This window comes from Borostomias antarcticus, assembly GCF_949987555.1.
Source record: "Borostomias antarcticus genome assembly, contig: scaffold_256, whole genome shotgun sequence".
Classification (NCBI taxonomy): Eukaryota; Metazoa; Chordata; class Actinopteri; order Stomiiformes; family Stomiidae; genus Borostomias; species Borostomias antarcticus.
The window spans coordinates 80,388-85,387 of record NW_028176509.1 but is presented as its reverse complement, the minus strand read 5'-3'; the positions used below and the strand labels follow the sequence as shown (position 1 = coordinate 85,387).

The following is a 5,000-nucleotide window of genomic DNA, read 5'->3' as shown; positions in this document are numbered from 1 at the left end:
GGTGGAGTGGTGCAGGGGTAGTCAGTGGGGGGGGAGGGGGGGGTGGGGGGGCATGAGTTAGGGTCTGATGAGTGGGTCACAGAGACCGGGATGGGATGGGAGGGGTCGTTTTAGGGTCCTGAGGCGTGCAGGTCCTAGAGGGAGGTAGTTTTAGGGTCCTGAGGTGTGCAGGTCCTGGAGGGGGGTAGTTTTAGGGTCCTGGAGGCGTGCAGGTCCTGGAGGGGGGTAGTTTTAGGGTCCTGAGGCGTGCAGGTCCTGGAGGGAGGTAGTTTTAGGGTCCTGAGGCGTGCAGGTCCTGGAGGGGGGTAGTTTTAGGGTCGTGAGGTGTGCAGGTCCTAGAGGGAGGTAGTTTTAGGGTCGTGAGGTGTGCAGGTCCTAGAGGGAGGTAGTTTTAGGGTCGTGAGGCGTGCAGGTCCTAGAGGGAGGTAGTTTTAGGGTCCTGGAGGGAGGTAGTTTTAGGGTCCTGAGGTGTGCAGGTCCTAGAGGGAGGTAGTTTTAGGGTCCTGAGGCGTGCAGGTCCTAGAGGGGGGTAGTTTTAGGGTCCTGAGGCGTGCAGGTCCTAGAGGGGGGTAGTTTTAGGGTCCTGAGGTGTGCAGGTCCTGGAGGGAGGTAGTTTTAGGGTCCTGGAGGCGTGCAGGTCCTGGAGGGGGGGTAGTTTTAGGGTCGTGAGGCGTGCAGGTCCTAGAGGGGGGTAGTTTTAGGGTCCTGGAGGGAGGTAGTTTTAGGGTCCTGAGGTGTGCAGGTCCTAGAGGGAGGTAGTTTTAGGGTCCTGAGGCGTGCAGGTCCTAGAGGGGGGTAGTTTTAGGGTCCTGAGGCGTGCAGGTCCTAGAGGGGGGTAGTTTTAGGGTCCTGAGGTGTGCAGGTCCTGGAGGGAGGTAGTTTTAGGGTCCTGGAGGCGTGCAGGTCCTGGAGGGGGGGTAGTTTTAGGGTCGTGAGGTGTGCAGGTCCTAGAGGGGGGTAGTTTTAGGGTCCTGGAGGCGTGCAGGTCCTGGAGGGGGGGTAGTTTTAGGGTCCTGAGGTGTGCAGGTCCTAGAGGGAGGTAGTTTTAGGGTCCTGGAGGCGTGCAGGTCCTGGAGGGGGGGTAGTTTTAGGGTCGTGAGGTGTGCAGGTCCTAGAGGGGGGTAGTTTTAGGGTCCTGAGGCGTGCAGGTCCTGGAGGGGGGTAGTTTTAGGGTCCTGAGGCGTGCAGGTCCTAGAGGGAGGTAGTTTTAGGGTCCTGAGGTGTGCAGGTCCTGGAGGGGGGTAGTTTTAGGGTCCTGAGGCGTGCAGGTCCTGGAGGGGGTAGTTTTAGGGTCCTGAGGCGTGCAGGTCCTAGAGGGAGGTAGTTTTAGGGTCCTGAGGTGTGCAGGTCCTGGAGGGGGGTAGTTTTAGGGTCGTGAGGTGTGCAGGTCCTGGAGGGAGGTAGTTTTAGGGTCCTGAGGCGTGCAGGTCCTGGAGGGGGGGTAGTTTTAGGGTCCTGGAGGGAGGTAGTTTTAGGGTCGTGAGGTGTGCAGGTCCTGGAGGGAGGTAGTTTTAGGGTCCTGAGGCGTGCAGGTCCTGGAGGGAGGTAGTTTTAGGGTCCTGAGGCGTGCAGGTCCTGGAGGGAGGTAGTTTTAGGGTCGTGAGGCGTGCAGGTCCTAGAGGGAGGTAGTTTTAGGGTTGTGAGGCGTGCAGGTCCTAGAGGGAGGTAGTTTTAGGGTTGTGAGGCGTGCAGGTCCTAGAGGGAGGTAGTTTTAGGGTCCTGAGGCGTGCAGGTCCTGGAGGGGAGGTAGTTTTAGGGTCCTGGAGGCGTGCAGGTCCTGGAGGGGGGGTAGTTTTAGGGTCGTGAGGCGTGCAGGTCCTAGAGGGAGGTAGTTTTAGGGTCCTGGAGGCGTGCAGGTCCTGGAGGGGGGGTAGTTTTAGGGTCCTGGAGGGAGGTAGTTTTAGGGTCGTGAGGTGTGCAGGTCCTGGAGGGGGGTAGTTTTAGGGTCCTGGAGGGAGGTAGTTTTAGGGTCGTGAGGCGTGCAGGTCCTAGAGGGAGGTAGTTTTAGGGTCCTGAGGCGTGCAGGTCCTGGAGGGGGGTAGTTTTAGGGTCCTGGAGGGAGGTAGTTTTAGGGTCGTGAGGTGTGCAGGTCCTGGAGGGAGGTAGTTTTAGGGTCCTGAGGCGTGCAGGTCCTAGAGGGAGGTAGTTTTAGGGTCGTGAGGCGTGCAGGTCCTGGAGGGGGTAGTTTTAGGGTCGTGAGGCGTGCAGGTCCTGGAGGGAGGTAGTTTTAGGGTTGTGAGGCGTGCAGGTCCTAGAGGGAGGTAGTTTTAGGGTGGTGGAGGCGTGCAGGTCCTAGAGGGAGGTAGTTTTAGGGTCCTGAGGTGTGCAGGTCCTAGAGGGGGGTAGTTTTAGGGTCGTGAGGCGTGCAGGTCCTAGAGGGAGGTAGTTTTAGGGTCCTGAGGTGTGCAGGTCCTAGAGGGGGGTAGTTTTAGGGTCGTGAGGCATGCAGGTCCTGGAGGGAGGTAGTTTTAGGGTCCTGGAGGTGTGCAGGTCCTAGAGGGAGGTAGTTTTAGGGTCCTGGAGGTGTGCAGGTCCTAGAGGGAGGTAGTTTTAGGGTCCTGGAGGTGTGCAGGTCCTAGAGGGGGGTAGTTTTAGGGTCGTGAGGCGTGCAGGTCCTAGAGGGGGGTAGTTTTAGGGTCCTGGAGGGAGGTAGTTTTAGGGTCGTGAGGCGTGCAGGTCCTAGAGGGAGGTAGTTTTAGGGTCGTGAGGCGTGCAGGTCCTAGAGGGAGGTAGTTTTAGGGTCGTGAGGCGTGCAGGTCCTAGAGGGAGGTAGTTTTAGGGTCCTGAGGCGTGCAGGTCCTAGAGGGAGGTAGTTTTAGGGTCCTGAGGCGTGCAGGTCCTAGAGGGAGGTAGTTTTAGGGTCGTGAGGTGTGCAGGTCCTAGAGGGAGGTAGTTTTAGGGTCGTGAGGTGTGCAGGTCCTAGAGGGAGGTAGTTTTAGGGTCGTGAGGTGTGCAGGTCCTAGAGGGAGGTAGTTTAGGGTCCTGAGGCGTGCAGGTCCTGGAGGGGGGTAGTTTTAGGGTCGTGAGGTGTGCAGGTCCTAGAGGGAGGTAGTTTTAGGGTCGTGAGGTGTGCAGGTCCTAGAGGGAGGTAGTTTTAGGGTCCTGAGGCGTGCAGGTCCTAGAGGGGGGTAGTTTTAGGGTCCTGGAGGCGTGCAGGTCCTGGAGGGGGGTAGTTTTAGGGTCCTGGAGGCGTGCAGGTCCTGGAGGGGGGTAGTTTTAGGGTCCTGGAGGGGGGTAGTTTTAGGGTCCTGAGGCATGCAGGTCCTAGAGGGGGGTAGTTTTAGGGTCCTGAGGTGTGCAGGTCCTGGAGGGAGGTAGTTTTAGGGTCGTGAGGCGTGCAGGTCCTGGAGGGAGGTAGTTTTAGGGTCCTGAGGTGTGCAGGTCCTAGAGGGAGGTAGTTTTAGGGTACTGGAGGTGTGCAGGTCCTAGAGGGAGGTAGTTTTAGGGTCCTGAGGCGTGCAGGTCCTGGAGGGAGGTAGTTTTAGGGTCCTGGAGGTGTGCAGGTCCTAGAGGGAGGTAGTTTTAGGGTCGTGAGGCGTGCAGGTCCTGGAGGGAGGGCTCATTTGAATGGCTCTTTTGTTTATCGGGAGATACTCTTCACTTGACTGACTTGGCGAAGTCAGCCGTGCGCTTCATGTAAATCACACACATCCCAGTGGTCCAGAAAGAAGAGAGTGAGGGCTGGACTAAGAGTTAACTTAGTAATAGAGGTGGTTAATGGTTAACTGGGCTGATAAGGTGTTTGTGTGTCTTTCCCAACGAAGGACTGAGATGATTGACTCGTGGTCTTTGTTTACAGACCACGTACACAGTATCCATCATGTGATGTGTGTAATAGTGTGTGTGTGTGATCTAGCGCGGAGACTGCTGATGTCACTTTACGGACGATGACGGGGAGGTTCTAATGTCCTGGTTCTAAGTGGCTTTGGATGAAAGAAATGAAGATGTAAACACTGTTCCAGTATCCGTGACGACTCTATTCTGCATGATTCTGCCTGGTTGGGTTTGATTTAACTAACAAACCAGAGAGGAGATCCATCTGACAGGCTCACACACACACACACACACACACAGACACAGACACACACACACACACACACACACACACACACACACACACACACACACACACACACACACTCTCTCTCTCTCTCTTTCTCTAAAAGAACTGAGGTGAAGATTAGGGTTAGGGTTAGTCAACCCTCTCCCTAACCCTCTCCCACCCCCCCCCCCCTCCTCATTACTCACAGCTTGGTGTCGCCTGCGTGGAGCCCCGGTCCTCACCAGGCTGTGAGAGAGAGAGAGAGAGAGGGAGAGAGGGAGAACTAGAAAAGAAGGCGAGGGGCACAGAACTATCTCTACTTCCTCCTCCCCGTTCTCGACCTGGACAATCGACCTCCTCTAACTTCCCCCTGAAATGAAACACTCACACGAACCAGAACAACAATGACACTCAACGATACACATCACTCACACGAACCAGAACAACAATGACACACAATGATACACATCCCGCCAGCAGGAGCTCTGGCTGCTGCTGCCGCATCTCGGATAACTCGCTGAGTTCGTGGCTGATATTTCACATTCTCCCTTGATCAATCCCAATACCGATCCATGGTAATAATGAATCAATCTTTCAGATCGGCAGTGCTGCATATCTGGTTACGTAGAAGTGTGGAGATAGATAGGTCTGGTTATGTAGAAGTGTGGAGATAGATAGGTCTGGTTATGTAGAAGTGTGGAGATAGATAGGTCTGGTTATGTAGAAGTGTGGAGATAGACAGGTGTGGTTATGTAGAAGTGTGGAGATAGACAGGTCTGGTTATGTAGAAGTGTGTGGTAGTGTAGGTGTGGTTATGTAGAAGTGTGTGGTAGTGTAGGTGTGGTTGTGTAGAAGTGTGTGGTAGTGTAGGTGTGGTTGTGTAGAAGTGTGTGGTAGTGTAGGTGTGGTTGTGTGGTAGTGTAGGTGTGGTTGTGTAGAAGTGTGTGGTAGTGTAGGT

The 5,000-nt window shown here is 55.5% G+C and overlaps 1 protein-coding gene across 1 annotated transcript in view; it reads left to right on the top strand.

Moving 5' to 3' along the window:
* The window catches only part of prom2 (prominin 2), a 30,700-nt gene that overhangs the window by 4,762 nt on the left and 20,938 nt on the right, over positions 1 to 5,000 (top strand).